The sequence below is a fragment of the Camelus dromedarius genome, chromosome 3 (genome assembly GCF_036321535.1).
Source record: "Camelus dromedarius isolate mCamDro1 chromosome 3, mCamDro1.pat, whole genome shotgun sequence".
Lineage (NCBI taxonomy): Eukaryota > Metazoa > Chordata > Mammalia > Artiodactyla > Camelidae > Camelus > Camelus dromedarius.
The window spans coordinates 46,054,299-46,066,420 of NC_087438.1; the positions used below are offsets into that span (position 1 = coordinate 46,054,299).

General features: G+C 39.6%; 1 long non-coding RNA gene across 1 annotated transcript in view; it reads right to left on the minus strand.

Moving 5' to 3' along the window:
• The window catches only part of LOC135319739 (uncharacterized), a 362,830-nt gene extending 351,544 nt beyond the window's left edge, over window positions 1-11,286 (minus strand). The window contains exon 1 of the long non-coding RNA XR_010378574.1: window positions 11,145-11,286. This is a non-coding gene — a long non-coding RNA (uncharacterized LOC135319739). The remainder of the gene's footprint in view (window positions 1-11,144) is intronic.
• Window positions 11,287-12,122: the final 836 nt, after the last annotated feature.

The following is a 12,122-nucleotide window of genomic DNA, read 5'->3' on the forward strand; positions in this document are numbered from 1 at the left end:
GCCTGTGCCCTTCTGCTAATGACAGCCTCTCTCTCTGAAGGTTACCTGTCGCCAGCCAGCAATCTTGCTCATGAATGCAAAGTAAAGTGGGTGCTTGCCCTGACCTTGGAAAAGCAGATCATTCTGTATGCAAGTTCTGAAAAAGAACATTTGACATTTGCTGTCTTCTCTGTATCAGAATTGTGAAGAGGAAGTCCCTCATGTGGCCAGACACCCTCTTAGGTTCGGGGATGTGGTTTGTGAATGGCATTTGTCAACTAAGTCTTGCGATGATATTCAGCAGGCATGATGTGGAGAAAATGTTAATGAAATCTTGCCTAACTGCAGGAACACATTTGAATAGAATCAAAGTCATATGTGGGATTTTTTTTTCTCATATACTGAGTCTTTTCTGCATATATTAACCTTTTGCCAGTTTTTTTTTTAAAGCACAAAGCTAGGATGATTCACTCATTCGATCATTCTTCAAACATTTATCGAGCATCCATTACGTACAAGATTCTGTACTAAGCACGAGGATGAAAAATTGAATAAGGCAGAGATTATTTTAGGCAAATAATCTATTATTCAACATTTTATGCTGAGAACCTAACTTCTTAGTTTGCTAAAAACAAAGCAAAAAGACAATATACATTTCTGGACCTTTGTATCATTTGGAAATAGACAAAGGGAAAGACAAATAGTGCAAGCAACCAGAATGGATGGGATAATCTTTCAGAAGGAGAGGGTCCCGACTTGGTATTGTTTGTGAAATAATCTTTCAAGCAAGAGAGGCCTGCAATGGCCAAGCTGGGCTGGCCCTCCTTTACCAGTCTCTGCCCTGCTGCTTGACACCACTGATAATGAAATCCAGATAAGCCCTGCTCTGCTGGTGGTGGTACAAGGCATCACTTAGCAGAAGCTTCCTAATGTAGAGCTTTTAGAGAATTTAAGGACTCACTCTGTCATCATCAGAAGTGCATGTTTCCATTGCTGAGTCAGAAGAACTAAACTGGAGCTGAACCAGAAACAAATGGTGAGTCAAATGAAAGACTGAAGCTGCACAGCAAAAGCCCCTGCTACTAAGACTGCCCGGGTATAGTGTAGAGTACCTCTGCAAATGCCTAGGGCCCACTCATTCACGTAACAAATGGTTATGAAACACCTCCCATGCATCAAGAGCTGTCCTAGGTGCTGGGGACAGAGCAGTGAAGCAGATAGATAAGGCCCCATCCTCAGGAAGCTTGTATTGTAATGGAGAAAGCCAATACATGAATAGTTTAAGTTATAAGGGTGAAGGAAAAAAATTAAAAGATGAGCTAAAGAGTAACTTGTGGAAGGCACTTGCATTGATCCAGATTTCATTGCAGACAGCAGAATCCACTCTAGCTGGTTTAAACAGAAAGAGATTCTATAAAGCAAATTCTGTGATTATAAAATTGTTAAGATGGTTGGAAGAGCAAGTTTTAGACTGACCCCTTAAACAATCCCTAGCCTCTGCATAATCTGTCATAAGAAGCTGTTGCAACTCAGAAAAGAAATTTATGGTTACCAAAGGGGAAAACCCAGGGAGAGGAATAAATTAGGAGTTTGGGATTAACAGATACACACTACTATATATAAAACAGATAAAAGACAAGGTCACACTGTATAACAGGGAACTATATTCAATATCTTGTAATAACCTATAATGTAAAAGAATCTGAAAAATATTATATATTATATAAAAATATTATATTTATATAAAACTGAATCACTATGCTGTACACCAGAAACTAATACATTATAAATCAACTGTACTTCAATTAAAAAAAAGAGGCTGTTCTATTAAGAAAGCACTACACCCCTGCTGACTACAGAACCATTCCAGCCCCCAATGCAATTAAAACAGCTGCTGCAGAGCCACAGAATCAGGAAGCTGCCCTTTGCTGCTACACATTGTAGCTATAGCTACAACTGCTTGCTCCAGAATCATACCACTGCTGCCAGAGTCCTTGGCAACAAAATAATGTTTGGTCCCACCAAAATGGAGACCTTGTGAACCACTAAATGGGTACCCTGCACTTTGTTCCTGGAAACAAAATCATTTCTAGGATCCAAGTTCCAAGAAAGTTTGGGAAATGTGAACTTTAGTTTTGCTGTCTTGGCACAGGAAAAGCGAGTCTGAATGGATGTTAAACAACCCAGTCTGTAGTAACTACCACACCACTTTGGAAGGACAATCAAGGAATGCCTCTGGGGGAAGTTACTTTTAAGCTAAAACCATGTGAAGAGTTGAAGAAAATTTCCAGGTACAGGGGAAAAAAAAAAAAAGCAAAACAAGGGTAACAACTCTGGGCATAGTGATTGAAGGCAACAGAGAAATTGAAGGAGTTAGGAAAATCTAGATCAAGCAGGGCTTAGGAGATTGTAGTAAGGAGTTGGATTTTATTCAGAGTACTAGGGAACCAAAGAGAGATTTATGAAGGGGATCATCATACTCTGATTTGTATTTTTAAAAGAAAATTCTAGCCTCAAGGTGGAGAATGGATTATAGACAACTAATAACTGAACCAAAGAAACGAGAGAAAATTCCTGAGGATTAGAGATGATGGTGGCTTGTGCGAGGACATTGACTACAGACGTTGACACATTCTCTGTATTTTGTTGGGAGAATGACAGGATTTCAGAATGAATTAGATGTGAGGATTAACAAAAAAGGAAGCATTACGGAGTGCTCCCATGTTTCTAATCTAAACAAAGAGTGGATTCAACTGAATAAAATTGAAAAAGGAGAAAAATAAACAAACAAACAGAGTGGATGATACTGATGATATTCCATTTACTGGGTTGAAGAACAATGGGGAGAGCATGTCTACAACTCACCAAGTCCTTGATGTTTAAAAAAAAAAAAAAGGCCAGTTATGGAGACAGGTGGGAAGCAGACTCAACCACTTGTTTTGCTCTCCCAATTGGCCACTAATCTCATTCTTCAGTGTATTCAGAGTATTCTGACGGTTCTAGAGTAGTGGGTCTTAAACTTTGTATATGAAATACTCTGACACAGGTGAGATCCACACTTAGACTGGGATAAAGGCTTGCATGGTAAGAGACATGTGGGGCAGTACAGAATAGTTTGGGGAGTTGGTGTCTAACATTTGTGGGAAACAAAAGTCATCAAATATAAAGCCATTTGAAGGGGGAGAGGCTGAGCTCTGCAAAGTCACGTGCATTTAGGACTGTGGCAAGTCAAAGCCCACGTTGCCATTTTGGCACAACAAAATAAACCACAGGTCACCTACTTTCACATCTCTCTGCTCCCACCTCTCTATTCCCTTCCACCATCAAACCCTGGCTGGAATTAGAATAAGATGCTTCTTGGGTTTTATGAACTAGGAGTTCAACAATAAAACAATGTCAAAAGCAGAAATGTAGATTATCATCTCTTTATAAACACAAATACTATTAGTGATCAGCCTGTGAGTCACCCAGAAGAACAAACTCAAAAAGCACTGCTCTAGACCATGCCATCTTCTCTTTGACAAATAAATAAACTAACAAGAATTTAGAAGTCTAAGCAAGAGATAGAAAGGGAAGCTGTGCCTGTGCCGTGCCTCTCTTAAGCAATCAGAGCTCTGAGAATAGCTCTGTTGCTGGGGTAGAAGCAAATAATCTTTTGCTTTCCCTAAGCATTAAATCTTCCACATGTCTTTAGCACTCTCCATGGGCATACTGGTGCCAAAGCAGAAAAAGATTTAATTTCATGTTGCTAGGTTTTCACTTTTCTGCGGTTAATAAAGAGGCAGGTGCAGTCAGCCAGGCTGTTTTAAAAAAAAAAAAAAAAAGGAGAGAGTTAAAATTGTTTATTTGGCCAACTTCAAATCTTGCTAAACCACAGTATAAGACAACTCATAACTTATTCCCAGCTCTCATATCTCAATCACTTTCAAGGGAAGTGCTTCTGAAGGTATTTCATACTGACAAATGAAATTATTTTACCAACATAGGGCATGCTAAGCTCTGCATGTAAGAATTTTTGAGCCCTTCTCCCACCCCTCTAAATAGAAAAGATTTAAGTATGTAACATACTCAGCCTAAGAGTAGGGTTTCTAGCTGTCAGACTGATGAGTTGTGGGCTATAGAGATGCATATCCAGTGTTCTCCAGAGTTAAAGCTTAAGTCAGAGTCAGCTGTCACCTGATAAAGGGAAGTTGATCTATACAAAAAAAAGATTGAGTCTTCCAAAGGATTGTGTTTAATAATTAGTAACTAACTGGTTGGATGAATTTGGCCAGTTTCCTTGTTTTGGAGCCACTAATTTGGGCTTAGTTTCCATCTTTAGTCCAGTCTTTGGCTGTGTTGGGATTTTTGTTGAGTGCTTACACCGAAGTGTAAGGAGGAGAAAACAGAAGGGGCATGAGCCACAGTTTGTCATTTTTGTCACCTAATAGGAAAATGTATTCATGTGTAACTTTTCTTTAGACTCTCTTGGTTCTGAGCAGATGGCAGATATTTAATACATGTCTCTCGAATATGTCAATGAATCATGGTACCCATCTGGTGTAGGCAAATTCTACACTGGGGATTGTGGTTCATCTATGACATACATTCCACTTCTCTCTTATGGAGAAAAAGCAATGGTGTCTGAGGGAACAACCTCATTTGAAGAGATCGGCCAGGCTGCCTAGGAGTAATCTCAACCCATTTTCCAGAGATAAGCTTAGATATCGTCATGCGACCCTTGATTCTGGCCAGTGAGAAGGAAAGGAGGTTTCTGGGAATGGTGTTCTTTGTTCTTAGGGGAAAGTAAGAAGCAGCCGGCTTCCTCTTCTTCACTGTATGTGAATAAGCAGGCTTGTATCCCTAAATGTTGCTGGCAGCCATTTTGTGAACACAGGAAAACCAACCCAAAAATGAAACCAAAGCTTAAGACAGAATGAAGAGATGGAGAGAACCTGACCTTTGACATTTGAGTCACTGAATCAATCAAACATAAAGCCTACTCTATTTCCAAACTGCCTGCTGTAAGACCTAACAAATATCCTTGCTGTTTAAGCCCATTTGAGTTTGGTAGTCTGTTTCTTGCAAATGAATTTGAATGATATGAAAACTGACACCATTTGCAAAAATATTTTTTTAAGTATTATTTCAAATAGTCAGTTTACCTCTCTTTGAAATAGACAATCAGTAATTAAATTTTGTATTACTTAAATATCCTTAACAGTCAATTCTCACTATAAAGCTGATTTTAAGAATTGAGTCTACAAAGGCAAAAAGGAAAATCAGTGCTAATAGCATATAGCTCCTCCAGAAATTAGGCTCTCATTCATGTCAGTGTTTTACAGCAAATCTTACACTTTACATACAGTTTTGTGTTCTTACAATTTGGTGATATTTAGATGAATCTTTTACTTTTAGGCTTTACTTATTCTTGGGAATCTCTAATCAAAATCAATAAGACCAATGAGTTTATCTCAAAGCAGAAACAGGCTCACAGACATAGTAAACAGATTTGTGGTTACCAGGAGGAAAGGGGGTGGGAAATGATAAATTGGGAGTTTGAGATTTGCAAGTATTAACGACTATATATAAAATAGATAAAAAATAAATTTCCCTGTATAACACAAGGAACTCTATTCAATATCTTGTAGTAACCTATAATGAAAAAGAATATGAAAATGAATATGTCTGTATATGTATGACTGAAACACTATGCTGTACACCAGAAATTGACACATTGTAATTGATGATACTTCAATTAAAAAAAAATCAGTACAGAAGCAACTTAAGCCATATTGTAAAATGGAGAGGAAAGCCACACCCAGCCATGCCCATCTGCTCTGTAATTAATTACCCCTTCTTCCACACACCCAGTGAAACACCCATTCCCTAACTGGGCAGTTGGGTATCAAACAGTTCACTGCAGGATAGCATAACCGCTAAGAGCTTGGACACAAATCTTGACTCTGCTAGTTATTAGCTGTGTGCTTTGGGTGAAATACTTAATCTCTATAAACCTCCATTAATCCTACTGTAAATGAAGATAATAGTTGTATATACTTCAGACCATTATTATGTGGATTATATAAGATAATGCATGAGAAGCACTTAGCATAGTGCCTGGCATGTAGAAAATGCGCAAGAAACATCATTAATATTCACTTTGTGGTGTAAGTGATCAATGGGTTTTACCTGGAGGGAAGATGTGGGCATTTTAAAAATGCAGCTTGAGAAACCAAATTATTATCTAAATGAGTGAGGTTTAGAAGAGAGCTGCTTGGGGAGAACAGGCAGAGTGAGACACTCCTCTCCTTAACACTGAACTCCTAGCTCCCTCACCAGGACTTAGTCTGGATCCCTCTTCCGTCCTCCATCATTATGATACTTAAGAATTAACTCTGATTCCTTCACATGGAGCTCAGTGAAATAAAAGGTAATATAGCAGGATGGTAATATCATGGACTGATAAAAAGACAATTTTGAGTGTTTCTCTTTTTATCTAGAATATAGAGAATGGATAAACATACAAAGAAATTAAAAACAAACCAATATAGTCTGCTGATACTGGCTCAATTGCAAGAAAACCAAGAAACTGCTCGAAGGGTGAGGTTGAAAGAATACTGGCAAGAGTGAAAGGGCTGTACCTCCACCAGCTGAGTGTGACCTTGAGCAAATCACAGCACCCCGCTAGACGTCAGTATCCTCCTGTGTCAAAAGAAGGGCTTGGATGTGAACCAGTGTTTTACACCACATGCTTCCTAGGGCCTGGTCGGGGCTGTTGAGGATGTGAGAAGAGAGGGCGGGAGGACTGGTCCTTGGGGCTCCCTCATTTGCTCTAACCAAAGCAATTTCATGATCACCTTCTTTACATAATTCTGTTGCAGCAAACAGTTTGCACACACACATGCAAAAGACTAAGTCAATGGTCTCTAAGGTTCCTTTCAGCTCTGAGGCTTGTCAAGGTTTCCCTCATCACGGCTCTGGTCCCCAGTCCTCCCAGCACAGTTCCATCTTTCCATTTCCACTGAGCAGACAGGGGATGTTCTCAGCCAGGATGCCTCCATGCTCCTTCCATAACAGGAAGGCCTAGAATGTCACAGCTTCATAACTTCTTGACCAGGACACACCTAGAGCGACGTGTTAATGAGCCCACAGAGACACTGGGATGCGGGGGGGTAACGTGAACAGTAGGAAGCTTGACCCTAGGAGCAGTGACAGAGAGGCCTTGGATTGTGCTGTGCAGGTTGCTGAATCTTCTTAGAAGTTCCTGATCTGAGGTTTTCCCTGAACCAACAATCTTTCCCCCATCCAACCCTTAAAATCACCAGAGAAGACAGACTAACGAGATCTCCTCTGATTACTCTTGGTATATTTGATTTATTTGTGTTCCTCTAACTGTCCTCTGAGAGTCTCTGTAGAATCTGAGACAGAGTTTACCAGGCTAAGCACCATGGTCTATGAAAGTTGGCTTTCACTGGTCAGAAATAAGGACTTGCAACTTTAATTTTAATCAGATCACAATCATAGATTTTCCTTAGACAGTCTATTTACTAAAACGTCTTAATTTTTTCCTTAAATTCTGAAGTGGCTCAAACATACCAAAAAGCATAGAAAATAAAACAAACATTTGTGGACTCACCAATCAGCTTTGTCAAAGCTTAAAATTTTGCCTTCTATCTTTAGAGTTTCAGGGTTTTAAAGGGAAAAAAAATATTGCAGATATGGTGAAAGCCATCCCATTCTTCTCACATTCCCCTCTGCAGAAGGAAGTATTGTCTTTGATTTGGTGTCTTTTACTTCTATTCATGTTTTTATAATATTTCACAAATTATAAAATATGTACTATACATATAATATGTAATGTATATATGTAACATGTAATAATATTACATAGATGAACTACTCACATGTAAATATGTATGTATTCATCAACAATACATAACATTATAGTATAAATATTTTGCAACTTCATTTTTTTGGTTCAAGATTTTACTTTTAAAGTCCATCCACATTGTATATTTATACAATGGAATACTACTCTACCATAAAAAAGAATAAAATAATGCCATTTGAAGCAGCATGGATGGACCTAGAGATCGTCATTCTAAGCAAAGTAAGCCAGAAAGAGAAAGAAAAATACCACACAGTATCACTCATATGCGGAATCTAAAAAAAAAAAAAAAAAAGACACTATGAACTCATCTACAAAACAGAAACAGACTCTCAGACTTAATAAACAATCTTATGGTTACCAGGGAAAGGGGGAGGGAGGGGATAAATTTGGGAGTTTGATATTTACAAATGTTAGCCACTATAAATAAAAAACAGATTTTAAAAGAAGTTTTTTTTTTTTTGTATAGCACAGGGAACTATGCTCAATGTCTTATAATAACCTTTAGTGGAAAAAAATATGAAAACAAATAAATGTATATATATGCAAGACTGGGACGTTGTGCTGCACATCAGAAACTGACATATTGTAATTGACTGTACTTCAATAAAAAATAAATGAACAAGAAAAATAAAAATAAAAAAAATCTTTTCCTACAAAGTCATAAAGGTGTTTCTGTATATTCTCTTGTACAGGTTTTAACATTTTATAATTTATACATATTCAGTCTACTTGGAATCAAATTTTTATTCATGGAATAAAACAGATAGTTTTATCTTTTTCTACAGAAGTCATCAATTGTCTCAGCACCATTTATTTTTTTAAATCTGTTTTCCCACTAATTTACAATGCTACTACTATCATATGTCATATACTATCATGTATTAAGTATTCAAATAAGGGTAAAATTTATTTTGGAATGTACCAGTCTATACTCCAATGTACTATCCTCCTATTTTGATTATTTTAATTTTTAATAAATCTTATTATCCAGTAGGTCAAGTCCTCTTGTCTTGTTCTGCTTTTAAACTTGTTTTTGCTATTCTTATCCTTTTGGTTTTTCATACAAATTTTAGAATAATATTGGAAAATATTTTAAAGCTTTTGGGATTCTGAATTGTGTGTTAATTTGAGCATCATTACAATATTGAATCTTGCCATCCATAAACATGATATAGTTACTTAAGTCTACTTTAATGTCTTTCAAGAAAGGTATAATTTTTTTCTCAAGATGTCAAACATTTATTAGATTTATTCCTAGACACCTTAGAATTGTTAGTCCTTTTAAAAAATATTACTTAAATTACATTTTCTAACTTTGAAAATTTTCTACTTTTGTGGCCAGTGTATAGGGATCTTCGTAGTGAATGCTGTGATAGACCACCTGGATCCCCTGTTAAGCCCTTATTTGCTGGGCTTATTTGGGATATGCTACTGGCAAACAGCTCCAGCTGTGGGTTCTCTCTAGCAAATGCCTTGTACCTGAGGTCACACCCCTTTTCTGTGGAATCCCAAATGCACAGCCTGATTAAGTCTTCATTCCCTATCCCTCTCTGATTAGCCTGGACAACTCTGAAGGGCTGCCCCAGTTCTAGAACTTTCCTACCAAGGTCTTCATTGAGACTACACTCCCAGCTCATCTTCCTCTCAATTAAGTCCTGCTTCTTTCCTGTCCTGCCCACAGGTATCAACCTTAAGAACATGCTCCCTGCAGGTTCATCTCTATTTCACAGTGTGCTTCCTGGAAAACCCAACCTGAAACAGTCCATGAAAACAATGCTAAAATGAGGCTTTGTAATTCTGTCATCCTTTTCATGACTGGCAGTAAGGACCCATCACTGGCACACGGGAGAGGTAAAATTGTTAAAACTTCTGTTAGCGGTAAACTGAGAGGGTATTCTTGTGAAAGAGTGCATAAGAGAATGTGATTTATCAGGCATTTGAGAAATATGGGGCAAATAATAACTACATGAACAGTGGAATTGGGTGACTATAGCTAAGATTTATTAATCCTTTGAAAAAGAGAAAAACAGAAATTAATGGTCAATTAAAAATTAAATATGAAAGCCAAAGATCTTCCTAGCATCGTGTATATCAAGTGGCTCGCACACCTTGCAGCCTGGGGGCAGAGTAAAGAAGAAATGCTAAGGACCAGACACAGGACTTACCCATAAGAAAAGCCAAGCTCCAAAGAAGATGAACCTCTCAGTTCATCCCGGTCAACTATGTAAGTTCAGAGCCTAGACTGGGAAAGAATGAACCCTCTCACAGGAATGAGGACTCCTGGATTCCCGCACCTGAAACTCTTTAATCTCCACCTTCCCAGAACCCTCGGAGCTTGCAGAAGTGGCCCACCCCTCCTTGTTAAGGTCTACTTCTTTCCCTCTCTCTTGCAGGACAACATGTAACCCCCTTGGAATCTGCCTCCACCTCCCCTCCTGGCAGCTAAGACCACAACTAAGGACATGCCGAGCCTGATGAAGAAGAAAAGAACCTGCCAAAAAGCGGCTGCAGGACCTCAAAAATGTGTCCCAGCAAGGGCCAAGAGAGTATGCACTAGACTGGATGCTGAGGACACAGGCTCAAGGGAGTGTTGAGGGCAGCGTGACAGGAAGTGGGATTTAACACGGGTCCATTTAAGGAGGGTAGGCAAACACCCTGCGAGGAAGACTCCCAGAAGCCTGAAAAAGCCATGGCCCAGGGGTTCACAAACTACACTCTGCTGGCCAGATCCAGCCCGTGCCTTATTTTTGTACAGCCCACAAGCAAGAAGGTGTTTTCCATTTTTAAAGGGCTATAAAGACAGAAATGAACTTATTTACAAAACAGAAAAGGAATCACAGGCATAGAAAACAAACTTACAGTTACCGGAGAGAAAGGTGGTGGGAAAAGATAAACTGGGAGTTCGATATTTGCAGATACTAACTACTATATAAAAAATAAACAACAAGCTTCTTCTGTATAGCACAGGAAACTCTATTCAATACCTTGTAGTAACCTATAATGAAAAAGAATATGAAAATGAATATATGTATGTATATGTATGACTAAAACTTTATGCTGTACGCCAGGAATTGACACATTGTAACTGACTATACTTCAGTAAATAAAGATAGGCAAACAAGGCTGCTTGTGGCCCACAGAGCCTAAAATATTGACTTTCTGGCCCTTTATAGGAAAAGTTTGTTTGCCCCTAGTCCACATTAAGTGAAGGGAGAATGCCTGAATTGCCAAGGCAGAAAGCAGGAGAAATAGGTAAAGACTCAAGTAAGCAGGCCTACCAGAGTGGACTTACCGCGTCAAACTGAGAAGTCCACAGGATGACGGTGCTCCCTAGGAGGCCCAAAGCAATAAAGTGCTGGTGAGAGGGGCACCAGCCTCCCTAAGTTCAGTGGTGGCCCCCGTCTGCAGGCCAGGAATGATGGTTGCAGAGACCTTTACTGAGCTGGGCTCACTGAGAGCGAAGGGGATACTGGGACCTTGAAATAACAGAGGCCAGGTGACAGCACTTAACTGTTGGGTGCCATGGAGATGCAATTATCATAATGAGTGGCAGGGGTGTTAACGCTGATTCTCAGGAGAAGGTTGGGTTGCTGTTACACAATGCAGGCAGGGAAGAATATTTTGGCATTTAAGTGATGCACCTGGTGCCTCTTGGTACTATTTTGCCCAGTTTTGATGGTAACTGGACAGGTGCGGCAACCCTGGCCTAAGAAGGGCATCAGTGACCAGAGCGTCAGGCCTCTCAGCAGTGACAATCTAGGTCCCGCACCAGGTCGGCCACTGAGACCAACAGAGGGGCTAGCTAAGAGGAGGGTGCGGGTGGGAAGGAGCTGGCATGCAAAGTAAACAGGGATCAATGAGTATCACTTGTGGGCCCAAGACCAGCTACAACAATAGGAGCTATAGTTCATCCCACTCATCTTCCTCTTACAAGTTTCCCCCAGGGGAAGGACTCCCATCAGAATCCTGAAAGAATGGCTCCCAGAACTTAGATGAATAAGTAGACCCAGGGCATCCCCATCCCCTTCAGGACTGAAGAATTTATCCCCCGAGGTGCAGGAAGGAATACCAACAATTGGACCTTATCTCCCAGCCTTCTTTTGCACCTCGCAACTGGTCAGCTCAGGGATAGAGAGGTGGGGCCTCCTCGCCCCAATTTGGGATGATTCTGAAGGAGCTTGCCTTCAGATCTTCCCTTAGGGTTTCCTGCTTTAGGACTGCATCATGGTTCAGCTTCTCCCTTTACACAATCACGTCCTTGCCTTCCACA